At 39.1% G+C, this 15,183-nt stretch overlaps 1 protein-coding gene across 7 annotated transcripts in view; it reads left to right on the top strand.

The window, feature by feature from the left end:
- The window catches only part of MTMR3 (myotubularin related protein 3), a gene marked incomplete at its 3' end in the record, with an annotated part of 134,454 nt that overhangs the window by 55,276 nt on the left and 63,995 nt on the right, over positions 1-15,183 (top strand). For 6 of the 7 annotated variants that reach the window (XM_080822071.1, XM_080822072.1, XM_080822070.1 and 3 more), the window contains exon 2: positions 4,410-4,445. The exons of the other annotated variant lie outside the window; for it this stretch is intronic. The remainder of the gene's footprint in view (positions 1-4,409; positions 4,446-15,183) is intronic. 7 annotated transcript variants of the gene reach the window in all.

The following is a 15,183-nucleotide window of genomic DNA, read 5'->3' as shown; positions in this document are numbered from 1 at the left end:
AAAGTCTTTTTTTTTTTTTTTAAAGTAATTTCCGTACCCAGTGTGGGCTTTGAACTCATGACCGAGATCAAGAGTTGCATGCTCTACCAACTGAGTCAGCCAGGTACCCCCAAATCCAACTTCTTATATGGACACAACACGAACAGGACGGAATGAATATGCGTATGGATGCTCTGTGGAAGCAAGATGGTAGATTGTTTTCTTTATATGATGGTAAAGTGACATTCATTGAGGAATAAGTTAATTGTTAGTGTTTTTAATGTGAGAATACTCAATGAGCAGGTAAAAAAGTTGAGTGCTAGTCAGCTGATGGTTACTTTTTTTTCTGATAAAATTTTATTTGCAGTAGATCTATATAAATGCTTTATCACAGAACATAAAGATTAGCTGTAGTTGCCATTTTCCATTGGTATATTTCTGGGTTTTCTCATTTTTGGAAAGGTTTACTTTTGTCTCTGATGAAATAAACATCTGTTTAACAGTTAGAATGAATGAACTATTAGTTGTGTTTATTGCTAAAATCACTACTGCCTTTGATTTATAATAAAAGATTTCTCCAGAAATCAAAAGTAATACAAGATCCATGTTAATTTCTGGAAATGAATTGTTTTAAGTATTATTTAAGAAAATGTTTGATGACTTCTTGTAATATTCATAAAATAGAGTATTTTACTTTTCTTCTTTGAAGCTGTAATTTTAAGTATATTAGAGCTTTAGATTACTTAGAAATTATCTAATTTGTAATCTTGGTGTGAAAGAAAAAATGTGGTATAGTTTAGTTTGTATTACCATACTGTGAAAGTTTAATGAAGTTTTTGTTAAGAAGAAACCTATAGGGGTGCCTGGGTGGTTCATTCGTTCAGTGTCTGCCTTGCCTTTGCGGTCCTGGAATTGAGCCCCGCATCGGGCTCTCTGCTCAGCGGGAAGCCTGCTTCTCCTCTCCCTCTGCTTGTGTTCTTTATCTCACTCTGTCTCTCTCTGTGGAATAAATAAAATCTCCAAAAAAAAAAAAAAAATCTTTAGGGGGTGCCTGGGTCTCTCAGTCTGTTAAGCAGCTGCCTTCAGCTCATGATCCCAGCATCCTGGGGCTGATTGAGCCCCACTTGGGCTCCCTGCTCAGAGGGGAGTATGCTTCTCTCTCTCCCTCTGCCCCTCCTCTCCGCTCATGCTCTCTTTCTCTCAAATAAATATGTTTATAAAACTTCAAAAACTAAATTTTGTCTCAGCATGCAATATCCAATAGGAGTTATCTTGTATTCAGTTAATATAGAACATAGTAAATGGGATGATTTGTATTTGAGTTATAGTAATGCCCTAACTCTGCCTCTTTGGTTGTTTAAAAAAACAACCTGGTATACATTATTTATGATTTTATTAAGGAAATCAGGCTGAATATGTGGATCATCTGATTTTGTTATTCAGGACTCTTGGTTGCTGGTGACAAACTGAATGAGAGCTTAAGTAAAAGAAGGTATGGCTTTATTGGCAGGATACTGGAGCAGTTCATATAATTGAAGAACTGTGACAGCCAGATAGAGGACTTGGAATTGGGGGTATAGTGTCTTACTTATACTACTTTGGCATCTCGTGGGCTTTGCTGTGATTTCTCTCAGGCTTCTCCTGGCTCATGGTGAAGAGAGTCTCTTCTTCCTTTTGGTGACTCAGTAATATTTTCCACTGTGCCCCTTCACCAAAAGAAACAGTAATATTTCCATTTATTAAGTAATAATAATACTTATTATTATACTTATTTATACTTATTATAATACTATAATACTTGGACCAAACAGCTTAAGTATTTGTTTCCTAACAATTTAGCTACTTGAAAAATTAATATATATGATTTGAAAGAAAACATTTTAATTTTAATATGTGTGCCTTTTGGGTACTATACAGATTCTCAAACCTTGGAATCAGGTATTGAAAGGAATTTTTTTGAGCTACTTTTGAAATTATGAATGACCTCAGATCGTTGTTTGTGTGTCATATGTCAGTTACTGCTATTTCCCTCAAGAAACTCAAGATTCCCTGTAGTGCCCCTGTGAATTTACTGTGGTACCCTCAAGGTGCCTTAGCACACAGCTTGGAAACCATGATTCTAGAAGAAGAAAAGTTTTGTTTTTTTTTTTTTCCTCAAGTAATCTCTGCCCAGTGTGGGGATTGGGCTCAAGACCCTGAGATAAAGAGTTGCATGTTTATCTACTGAGCCAGCTAAGCTCAAAAGGAGAAAGATTCTGTTTTTCTTCTTGGATCATGTGGTTGAGGAAATAGGCTATAATTTGGTCAACCTGGGTGCGATCAATATTCACCCACTCCTCTGCTTAGAAGAGTATGGTATCCATCCTATGGGTATATCAATTTACCTATTTACACTTGTTTCAAAATTGCAGGGCATAAATTAACATCTTGTGTATCTGTCTATTTCATAGCACAGAGTCTGTTAAGTCTCATCTAATACTTAAACTATAAAAAACTTATGGATTTGAAAGCATGTTATTTGTGATTTCATAATTATCTGGGTAATTGAGAATCAAAGACCTAAATTTAAGAGCTGAAACTGTAACTACAATACTCTTGCTGAGCAGGAAGCCTGATGTGGGGCTCGATTCCAGAACCCAGATATCATGACCTGGGATGCTTAACCTAGTGAGCCACCCAGGAGCAGTTGGACTCAGTTGGCCCATTAATATGAGGTTACACTTATAGTGATAGCGTTTTCTCTCCCTGTTCTTGCTGTCACTGTAAAACAAAAACAAAAACCAGCATTATTAAAAAAAAGAAAATTGGCTTTGTTTTTTCTAAGTACCATGCCCAATATTATTACCATTGCTTTCTGGTGCTATAGAGTTAGCTATTCATGTGGATGCAGTACCATTCAGATTCTTTGCCAGTTATCAGAAATTGTTGAATATATACAATTGAAAAATTATATTGGCTTCAAGTTGGAAGGAACTATGTAGTCTCACCAATTTGTGAACCTGTCTGCTCTTCCTTTGTTAATTCAGGAAAAGTTGAGAAAAGGACAGAGAAGGAATTCAGTTTTCAGAGGAGAAGCAAAATTATTACACAAGGAATGGAATGTAGAAAGGATTTTCTGGGAATGGCTTGATCATAAGAACTCCTGCTTTTATATGATGGCTTCAAAGAAGTCAAAGAGGATTAAAGCCACTTCCCTCTTGCTGTCACTTTTATATTCCATATCCTTGTCTTGAAGCAGTGTTTTTTATCTTTACAAAAGCCATTATTTTATACATACGTGGCATTTTTTTTTTCAAAAGTGGCATTTTTATTAATACCAGTTCAGTACTGATATTGCAGCTATTACCAAGTTCTTAGTCACTTCAAGAAGTCTTTGTGTTAGTCAGACAACATTATACCATTAATTATGATCGCGTATTACCTATTTTTAGCTTAATGTTGGAACATGAAAGTAGAGAGCACCTCACCTATAGCATTATCACCTATAGCTATTTGTTTATGAGAAAATTTTTTATTATTTATCCCCAACCCTTAAAGAGAGATAAATATTATTTCATTAACTAATCAAAGCATTTTGAGTAGCTCTTGAGGGAACTTGCAAACTATGTGTGTTTTGAGGGAGACAGAGAGGGAAGGAGGGAGGAGAATTTGGAAAAGATGGAGAAGTAGAATTTGGTAAAAGGTAATAAATGCTAAATCATGTGTACCTGCAAAAATGCAGTAAAAGTTTAGTGGTCTAAAATACTAGAAGAGCTCTGATGATCTCTTTCGTAGTAAAAAGCCCAGTCTGTGTATAGGAAACAACATAAACAATGGCAAGGAATTTGGAATGAGTATAGAATGTCCTAGAGGGGAAGAGTAAGATCCTCATTTGAGGCAGACTTGGTTGTTTAAGAGAATAGGGCCTCCTTTTGGGAAGACCTTATTGTTGAGATGGATGCGCTACATCTTGACAACTATAATGATTGGTACCCTGAGAGTTCATGTGTTGATTGTGCGTAAAGAATAGCAGTTAATGTTGCTTGGCTCACTTAGTTAAGTGATTTCTTCTGAAGTGTCAAATGGCTACTAGAATTTTTGCTTCAGCAAAATCACATACTACTTTTTTATTTTGGACTTTGAAAGTTTATAATGCATATGAAAGTTAAAATGCATATTGGAAATAAGGCCGTTATAAGGCCTTATGCTGTATGAAGACAGAGAGGTAGAATTTTTGGATTTATGGTAAGAACTAGAATATAGAGGTTTTAAATGGACATGGGTACTAAATAGAAGGCCATGGTTTATTTCTTGTATTTACCTAAATTATGTTTTTTTTTTAATTCAGAAGGTAGTTATTGAGCATGTTTCTTATCCTTGTCAGAATTAGTATTCATTTGATTTGAAGATACTTGTGCAGTAACTCTTCTAATGTTATCTCCATTTTACAGATGAGGAAACTTCGTGAACTTCCCAGACTGACACAAGTAAGTTTAGAGTCAAAATTCCTATCTAGAATAGTCTCATTCTAGAATCTGTGATCTTACCTAATAAGCTATATTGTAGTGTCTCATTAATGCATAGTGTAAGGTCATTGGGTTCCGTTGTGCTTTTTGTTTTTTTTTTTAAAGATTTTATTTATTCATTTGACAGAGGTCACAAGTAGGCAGAGAGGCAAGCAGAAAGAGAGGAGAAAGCAGGCTCTCCACGGGAGCAGAGAGCCCGATGCGGGACTCGATCCCAGGATTCTGGGATCATGATCCGAGCTGAAGGCAGAGGCTTTAACCCACTGAGCCACCCAGGCGCCCCTGGGTTCCATTGTTAAGTAGTAAAATGACCTTACATATGAAATCATAATCTGTCTAGTAGAACATACAGAAATGTAAATAATCATAATGACATTTGGTATTATAAAATAGAGCTATATTTATATTGAAAGTGCAGGTGAACTCTGCAGGGAAGCTTTCACAGTGAAAGCTTTGTTTTCAAGGAAGAATTGAAGGATACATAGTATTTAACCAGATAGTTAAAGCAGTATGAGTAAATTAGGCGGAAGTAATAGCAGTGACAAAAACTCATGGATGGAAAATTTGAAAGCACCTTCAAGTTGTTCGTTTTGGATATAAATGTCATAGGGCATATTTTTTTGAGCAAGGATGTTTTAGTGAAACTTCTGTTGATCAGATTGGATTTGTCAGGTGATGTTAAAAGAGGAACTGACCAGAACCAGTTCTTTTGTGACTTCACTTGTAACTGGTTGTTTTGTTTCTTAGGTAACTAAGGTCTACATAAATTTAATTCAAATGTTTGAGAATCAGTTAGCTAGATCAAATGGTGGTGATACTAGTCTCATGGAATGGAAATACGGAAATTGAGCATTTCAGGAAGAGCAGTGGGAGTTGGCAGCAGATTTTGTTATTGGAAATGGTCAAATGATTGCTAGCCTTGAAGTCCTAGGCCTACCAAGATTTTCAGTGGAGTATTAAGAAAGAAGGAATGGTGGGGGGAGGGGATGGAGGCTGATGATAGATTTTTGTTAAGGATATGTAGAGTTAGGATATGTGCTCCAGTGACAGTTCAGGGGAGACCCTGTACCCTGTGGTACTGTGCTAGTAATAGTCGCTGGGGTTGGGGAAGGTGCAGGACCTCTGGTGGTAGCAGAAACCTTAGGTTTATCTTTTGTGTGGGGAAAGGATGAGACACTGTTGTTACATGTGGCCCTGGTCAGGTCTGCTTATGAATGGGTTCAGACTTTTAATGAATTGAAAAGATGTCTTATGAAGAAAAATGAGAGAATAAAGCATCTTGAAGAAAGCATAGTTACATAATAATTTCTATATATGAAGGATTTATAGTAGCATATAGTATCACCTAGACCTCTCATTAATACATTACCTGCATGATTTTTTTTCAACATCTGTATGCTAAATGGGAATGCATCTTAAAATCAGTGGCATGTTATAGTTGAATCGGAGTTTTTTTCTTAGGGGTGTGTAAGTTTAATAGTGTGCTTTGAATTTAATGGCATCAGAGTCAAGGAAATGCAGAAATTTTTTTCAGTGCATAAATACATTTTTTTAAGGTATTCATATTCCATTTAAGTCATCTCAAATATCCTAATGGCCTGTATACCACTTAATGAAAACACTGGTAATTGAAATATAACTGTATGCTGTAGAATGTAGGGTTTGGGTTAAATATTGAGGGTGTAAATCAATAGAAAAGAAAAAAGATAAGCTCTAAGGTCCTCTGTTTCTTTGCATTTTAGCATATGTCAGTGGCCTGATTGAAAACAGTAGTACACAATGGGTTGTTTAGTCATAGGCCTGCTGTTTACCAGAGAGCTATATAAACACATTATTCTTTCTGCCTTTTTGAGACATTGGTTCCTCTGACTATTTTCAGGTTGAAAAATGCAAGAAACTGAGTGGTGCTGATGGACCTTGGAGGTGTGATGTTATTTTTAATAGTTACGTCCACACACTTTTTGGAAACTTGAGAATTTGAATTATTTGTGTGAATTGTTTTTTCCTTTTTTTCTTTTTTAAGATTTTTTTAAATTTATTTGACAGAAAGTGACACAGTGGGAGAGGGAACACAAGCAGGGGGAGTGGGAGATGGAGAAGCAGGCTTCCCACAGAGCGGGGAACCCGATGCGGGACTCGATCCCAGGACCCTGAGATCATGACCTGAGCTGAAGGCGGACGCTTAATGACTGAGCCACCCAGGCGCCCGGATTGTTTTTTTTTTTTCCATGTTGAATTGAATAGTACTTAAGTTTGTGATGTATAAGCAATATACTTGGAATATTCCATAGTTTGTACAGAATAGGTTTAGAGTAGGTTGTATGTTTGAGAAGTTTTTCATCTTGTTTTAGAGAATATTTTACCTATATTTTAATATGTTTAGTATAAATAGAAGTTATTTAAGCCAGTATGCTTTTTTATTACTCCCTGCTCCCCATTAATGGGTTAAGCAAAATGATAGTTTTAAGGATTTTTGTCTTCAGTATGAACCCATGACTTGAGTTTTTAGAGTGGTTATTTTAAGTGTAGTTACTTAAAATCAAAAAGGGAGAAATCTCTTTTGCTTAAGAGCTCATTTCTTATTAGTCTGGAGAACTTTTGCCCTCCTTTTGTTTAAAGCATGTCAATGATGGGGTGCCTTGGTGGCTCAGTGGGTTAAGCCTCTGCTTTCGGCTCAGGGCATAATCCTCAGGGTCCTGAGATTGAGTTCCTCATCGGGCTCTCTGCTTAGCAGGGAGCCTGCTTCCCCCTCTCTCTCTGCCTGCTTGTGATCTCTCTCTCTCTGTCAAATAAATAAATAAATAAAATCCTTAAAAAGAAAAAAAGGTTGTTGAATTCTACTTTTTGACTTTAGCTGAAAGGTTTTTTTTTTCCTGTATTTATTTGGATGGCAGTGACATGTTTTGTTTACATGAGATAAATGTTACTAGTTTAAAAGTGTGGGTCTTGGGGCACCTGGGTGGCTCAGTGGGTTAAAGCCTCTGCCTTCAGCTTGGGTCATGATCCCAGGGTCCTGGGATTGAGCCCCGCATTAGGCTCTCTGCTCAGTGGGGAGCCTGTTTCCCTTCCTCTCTCTCTCTCCCTGCCTCTCTGCCTGCTTCTGATCTCTGTCAAATAAATAAATAAAAATCTTAAAAAAAAAAAAGTGTGGGTCTTTTTCTGGGGGTTCTGTTGAATTGTCTTAAAAGGATGGTTTTAAGAAGATGGTGTTCTGGTCAAACAATTTCTTGTCTTTTGGCTATTTAGTAATTGAGAACAGCTTCAAAAGGAGGGTAGGTATTTGGGGCACCTTGGTGGCTTAGTGGGTTAAAGCCTCTTCCTTCGGCTCAGGTCATGATCTCAGGATCCTGGGATCGAGCCCCGAGTCGGGCTCTCTGCTTGGCGGGGAGCCTGCTTCCTCCTCTCTCTCTCTCTCTCTCTCTCTCTGCCTGCCTGTCTGCCTACTTGTGATCTCTGTTCAAGTAAATAAATAAAATCTTAAAAAAAAGGGGGGGGGTAGGTATTTGACCTTGCCATTTAAAACACAGCCTGCGTTGTAGTGTGTGGTTACTGGAGGTTGTTTGGGTTTTTATTGGCTTGCCTTCAAAAATATGAGTAGCCCCCTACCTAATTGCCAGAATATTAATTTTAACTAGGCCAGTAGAAGAGTAGATTCTTTTCACTGCACATAACCTTTATAATTTGAATTTTGTTTCTCTCTTCTTGGGTGTACCTTTTGGCTAGCGGGAATTGGACAGTTTCTTTCTTTTTTTTTTTTTTTTTAAAGATTTTATTTATTTATTTGACAGGCAGAGATCATATGTAGGCGGAGAGGCAGGCAGAGAGAGAGGAGGAAGCAGGTTCCCTGTTGAGCAGAGAGCCCACCGTGGGGCTCGATCCCAGGACCCTGGGATCATGACCTGAGCCGAAGGCAGAGGCTTTAACCCCCTGAGCTATCCAGGCGCCCCGAATTGGACAGTTTCTAACTGAATACAGCAGCTAAAAATTCAAATCTGTTTCTTCATTAAGTTGTATGCCTAAAAGATGGATTTGCATTTTCATTCAGCTTTCTGTTCTTGTCCATTTTTTAAAAAAGATTTTCTTTCTTTATTAGTTTGAGAGAGCTCGTGCATGAGTCAGGGGAGGGGCAGAGGGAAAGGGAGAAGCAGACTCCCCACTGAACAGGGAGCCCACCTTAGGGCTCCTTCCCAGGGCCCTGAGATCATGACCTGAGCCCAAGGCAGATGCTTAACTGACTGAGCCAACCAGGCACTCCTTGCTCTTTATCCATTTTGATGCTTGTTACTCTACATAAAACTGAGTGGAAAGAACCAGAGCTTTGGACAGTCTGTTTACAGACTGGGAGAGGAATATTAACATTCCTAAATATAATATTAATATACTAATAAGCAGTACGCAGATTAGCTGGGTTTGGAATACTGATTAGGTATTTTTTTTTTTTTAAGAATGTAGTTTACTACATTTTTCCTGGAATTGGCGTTAAACATCTCAAGTACTTAGGCAAAACAGGAAAATCATGCTCATTTACACAGGGGCACACTGTTGAGTTCCCATGGTAAATTGACCTTCAAATTACGTTGTTTGTCTTTCTAGAAAAGAAACTTCTTATGCAGCTGTGAGTGGGGAGGATTGGTATAAAAAGGGTGGGGTTTGGAGATTCTGTTTTTGTTCCTTTAGGGCAGGGCCCTGAGGAACGCATATTAGAATAAGATGTGTAAATCTGCAAGTTTCAAAAGGACATTGGTGTGTTGAAGTTTGCCTGTTTTTTAGTTACCTTTTTTTAAATTGCATTTTTGGTTTTTGCTGCCTGTCTCATTTGAATAGTTTTCTTTCTTTCTTTCTTTCTTTCTTTCTTTTTTTTTTTTGAAGATTTTATTTATTTATTTGACAGACAGAGATCACAAGCAGGCAGAGAGGCAGGCAGAGGTCGGGGCGGATGGAGGGGGAAGCAGGCTCCCGGCTGAGCAGAGAGCCCAATCGATGGGGGGCTTGATCCCAGGACTGTGAGATCACGACCTGAGCCGAAGACAGAGACTTCAACCCACTGAGCCACCTAGGCACCCCTAGTTTTCTTTTTCTATTGAGTACGTAAGAAACAGGAATTGATAATTTAAGCATTTATTTATTTTCAAAGATTTTATTTATTTTTTTGACAGAGAGAGAGACAGCCAGAGAAGGAACACAAGCAAGGGAAGTGGGAGAGGGAGAAGCAGGCTTCCTGCCGAGCAGGGAGCCTGATTTGGGGCTTGATCCCAGGACCCTGGGATCACGACTTGAACCGAAGGCAGAAGCTTAACGACTGAGCCACCAGGTGCCCTGTAGCTTTTTTAATTTTTTTTTAAATTAAAAAAAATATATTTATTTATTTGACAGAGATCACAAGTAGGCAGAGAGGCAGGCAGAGAGAGAGGAGGAAGCAGGCTCCCCGCCGAGCAGAGAGCCCGATGCGGGGCTCTATCCCAGGACCCTGGGATCATGACCCGAGCCGAAGGCGGAGGCCCAACCCCCTGAGCCACCCAGGCACCCCTAACCTGTAGCTTTTAAAAAACTCTTTGAGACCCTATTATAAAACTGCTTATCTTCATAGGGATTGGTCATTTAGGTGTTTTGTCCCAAAAAATGCCCTTAAAATTTTACTCTTTGGACAGTAGGCAGGGACAGAGTCTGTAATCTCATGTTAAGAGACAATCATATAATATGTTAAGGGGGAAATTATAATTAAGAAAATTTGAATTTCTATGAGGAGCTGTAGATCAGAAATCAGGAATGTTTTTCTCTTTCTTTTAAATAGGACATTGACCTATGCAGTGCCAGTGAGAGCTTTGATGTGGGGGCAAGGTAGGGGAGAAGAAAGGAGAGGTACAAGAGGAAACAAAGTTAATTTCCTTCATCTTTATCAGAGGTTAATTGGGAGCAAGTAGCTGGACATTAATATGTGTGCTGGAATTTGCCTTATGTTAAATCTCAAAGGTAGACCTCAGAACTAGTCAAAGTGAAGTCAGGAAACATTTTTCCGACATGGCGGCTAGTCTTTCTGATCTTTCTGTAGTGATTATAAATATTGAACTACCTCTGGCACTTAGATAAAATGATCTGCTTGGCTTTAAAAATACAGTTAATTTCTAGTGATTTGAATATCTGGATTTTCTATCCTCTTAACATCCAAGACTTAAGTATTTATTCTGTTTTCTGTTAAATTATAAGGGTTTTTGTCTTAGGAGGTGGGGAATGTTTCATTTAAGGTGGTTTTTGTTTGTTCGTTTTTAAGATTATTTTAGAGATAGAGCACCATGCATGTGAGTTTGGGGCGGGGCAGAGGGAGCAACCTTTAAGCAGGCTCCCACTGAGCACTGAGCCAAGGTGGGGCTCAATCTTCTGACCCATGAGATAATGACGTGAGGTGAAACCAAGAGTTGGTTACTCAACCAACTGAGCCTCTCAGGCACCACTGTGATCCGTGGTTTTAATCTTTTCTGGGCACCATCAGAAAATATCTTCACCAAGACATCATGTTAGGATTTATGTTCCCCCCTCCTTGCCTACCCTTTGTATAAGGATTAAGTTTAAAAGGAAAATACTTGGGGTGCCTGGGTGGCTCAGTGGTTTAAAGTCTCTGCCTTCAGCTCAGGTCAGGGTGGCAGGGTCCTGGGATGGAACTCAGCAGGGAGCCTGCTTCCCCCCTCTCTGCCTACTTGTGATCTCTGACAAATAAATAAATAAAATCTTAAAAAAAAAAGGAAAATACTTGTATATTAAATGATTTTTAAAAAGGTACAAAACAAACAAAAAAGAGGTACAAATCAGGGGTACCCTGGTGCCTCAGTCGGTTGGGCATCTGCCTTTGGCTCAGGTTATAATCCGGGGGTTTTAGGATCAAGTCCCACATGGGCTCCCTGCTCAGCAGGGAGTCTGCTTCTCAACACGACCCCCCCCCCCGCCCCGCTCCAGCTGCTCGTGCTCTCCCACTCCCTCCCCACTCAAATAAAATGTTTAAAAAAATAAAGATACAAATCAAATTTGCTAAAATTGGTTTGATCATAGTTAATCTTTTCTGAGAACATGGTTGGGGCTTCCTTTTGCCTACTTGAGATGGGAAAAGCAATAACATTCATCTGAAGTGCAACTGAACTTTGTCTAAAAATGCTAGAGCATAATTACTTGCTTTTGATTTCTCACATTTGAGGTCCACTTTTGGAAAAACAACTGTCAGTGTTTCAGCCACTTAAATGACACCCAGTGATTTTAAGTATTGATCACTAACCCAACTGTTTGAAATTCTGTGTATTGCAGAGCCTCCTTTGTGGAATATATGCAGAATTTATCCCACCTTTAATCCCCCCATTCCCATATATATACATACGTGCATACATACATACATTCATATACCTATGTATGTAGAATATAGAATGAACCACACTCTGTACCACTAGTGTAGTCACAGATTATACAAGATTGATCTTTGGTGGTTATCTGTTGAAACAGAGCTTTTTTGTTATTTTGAACATTATCTTAAGTGTTGCTGGTTCAAGAGACTTATTACCAGTGAAAGGCTCTTGATACAGAAATGTGATTGCAACATGGAGTTTAAGTGACAGTTTCTGGCAACTTACTGGGTTTTTGTTTTTCAAGGAGAAGATGGTTGTTTTTTGGTTAGGAAATGTTAATATTTTAGCTGCTTATCTGTGCTCTACAGCTGGCAGAGGAATGCACATAGGTCATGAATTTGCATCTGGATCTCTCAAAACTCACAGACATTACTTAGTGTTTCCAAAGGGATAGAAAAGACATGTAGAGTCAGTCCCTCCCTCTTTCTCTCTCATCATCTTGTTTAGCGATTTCACCAAACAAGGTCACTGACTCAATTTTATATTTACTTCTCTTTTTATCTTTTTCAAAGCATAGACCCAATAGGTAGGGGAGAAAAGTCACACTGAGGGCATTCAGCCATGTGAGAATATTACAGTTGACACAAAAATTGCAGCTCCTGGACAAACCATGAGAAACTCTTAATCTCATGAAACAAACTGAAGATTGCTGAGGGGTGTGGGGGTCGGGATAGGGTGGCTGGGTTATGGACATTGTGGGGGGGAGCTATGGTGAGTGCTGTGTGAAATGTGTAAGCCTGATGATTAACAGACCTGTACCCCTGGGGCAAATAATACATTATGTGTTAATTAAAAAAAATTGCAGCTCCCTTAAGGATAAGAACTTTGTTTTGTTCATATCTGCATCAATCCGCAGTGCCTAGAATTGTGCCTACCACTCTCAAATATTTGTCAAATAAATGAACCTTCACAATGAACTTGCCATGATAGGTGAATGCAGGCATGCTTTTTGAACTCTTTGTTTCTGTTTTTATTTACAGTTGACTTCAGCGGCAAAGGTTTTAGAAAACCTGAGAGGTTTGGGCTTCTATTCAAGGAATAAGACCAAGCCATAGTAGGTTTGTTTTTTTTTTTAAAGATTTTATTTATTTATTTGACAGAGAGAGATCACAAGTAGGCAGAGAGAGGGGGGAAGCAGGCTCCCTGACTAGCAGAGAACCCGATGCGGGGCTCGATCCCAGGACCCAGAGATCATGACCTGAGCTGAAGGCAGAGGCTTTACCCGCTGAGCCACCCAGGGGCCCCAAAGCCATAGTAGTTTTACTCAGCTGATAAGTGCTGGTGTTTAAATCATCTCTTCACCATGGAATAATTCCACCCAGCATGCAGCGTCCTAGTATAGGAAGGTTATACCATCCATCAGATATTTGAAAAGTTATTAGGAAAGTAATAAGGAAACATGAAGAAACTGTAAAAACTTGCCTAAAGTAGTAGCAGTTGGAAAGCCACTTAACAGTTAACATCTCTGAATTATTTTATGTTGCCTCCACACTCAAATTTTGCTGTGAATCTGTTTCTTAATATGCAGTGCATGTCTAAGAAAAAGGATTTCTTTGACATCCAGTGAAAATAAAAGATTCCTTTAAAATTATTCAGTGTTGCCTTCTCAAAGTTTTCAACTCTTAATTATCCGGCATTTGAAAGTGAGACAGGAATATGTAAAATAGTCCTTTTTTTTTTTTTTAAAGTTAAAATGTACACTAGCCAAAAAAGTGCTACTTTAGCCACCTGTGCCTAATCTCCCCCACCCAACATTTTAAAAAAAATATTTTATTTATTTATTTGACAGACAGAGATCACAAGCAGGCAGAGAGGCAGGCAGAGAGAGAGGAGGAAGCAGGCTCCCTGCTGAGCAGAGAGCCCGATGTGGGGCTCGATCCCAGGACCCTGAGATCATGACCTGAGCTGAAGGCAGAGGCTTTAACCCACTGAGCCACCCAGGTGCCCCCCTACCCAACATTTTAAGATGCCTGGCCTGAGTCTCTTCGTTTCTCATGAATTGAGTCAATCTGATTAGTTTTTTTTAAATTAACATATAATACAGTATTTGTTTCAGGAGTACAGGTCTGTGATTCATTAGTCTTACATAATTCACAGCACTTACAATAGCACATACCCTTTCCAATGTCCATTACCCAGCCATCCCGTCCCTCCCACCCTCCCTCTAATCCAGCAACCCTCAGTTTGTTTCCTGAGATTAAGAGGCTCATATGGTTTGTCTCCCTCTCTGGTTTCATCTTCTTTCATTTTTCCCTCCATTTCCTATGATCCTCTGTCTTGTTTCTCAAAGTCCTCATATCCGTGAGATCATATAATTGTCTTTCTCTGATTGACTTATTTCGCTTAGCGTAATACCCTCTTGTTCCATCCACATCACTGCATGTGGCAAAATTTCATTTTTTGATGGCTGCATAATATTCCTGTGTATATTTGTGTGTGTGTGTGTGTGTGTGTGTGTGTGTGTATGCCACATCTTCTTTATCCAGTCATCTGTTGATGGGCATCTGGGCTCTTTCCATAGTTTGGCTGTTGTGGACCTTGCTGCTACAAACATTGGGGTGCATGTGCCCCTTTGGATCACTACATTTGAATCTTTGGGGTAAATACCCAGTAGTGCAATTGCTGGGTCGTAGGGTAGCTCTGTTTTCAACTTTTTGAGGAACCTCCATGCTGTTTTTCAGAGTGGCTGCACTGGCTTGCGTTCCCACCAAACACTGCATCCTTGCCATCATCTGTTGTTTCCTGACTTGTTCATTTTAGCCATTCTGACTGGTGTGAGGTGGTACCTCCCTGTGGTTTTGATTTGTATTTCCCTGATGCCTAGTGATGTTGAACATTTTCATGTGTCTTTTGGCCATTTGGATGTCGTCTTTGCAGGAACGTCTGTTCATGTCTTCTGCCCATTTCTTGGATTATTTGTTCTTTGGGTGTTGAGTTTGGTTAAGTTCTTTATAGATTTTGGATACTAGCCCTTTATCTGATATGTCATTTGCAAATATCTTCTCCCACTCTGTCAGTTGTCTTTTGGTTTTGTTGACTGTTTCCTTTACTGTGCAAGAGCTTTTGATCTTGATGAAGTCCCCATAGGCTTCCCTTGCCTTTGGCGATGCTTCTAGGAAGAAGTTGCTGTGGTTGAGGTCGAAGAGGTTGCTGCCTGTGTTCTCCTCAAGGATTTTGATGCATTCTTTTCTCACATTGAGGTCTTTCATCCATTTTGAGTCTGTTTTTGTGTATGGTGTAAGGAAATGGTCCAGTTACATTCTTCTGCACGAGGCTGTCCAATTTTACTAACACCATTTGTTGAAGAGGCTGTT

Source organism: Martes martes (genome assembly GCF_963455335.1).
Source record: "Martes martes genome assembly, chromosome: 13".
Classification (NCBI taxonomy): domain Eukaryota; kingdom Metazoa; phylum Chordata; class Mammalia; order Carnivora; family Mustelidae; genus Martes; species Martes martes.
This window is presented reverse-complemented; position numbering and strand designations above follow the sequence as displayed.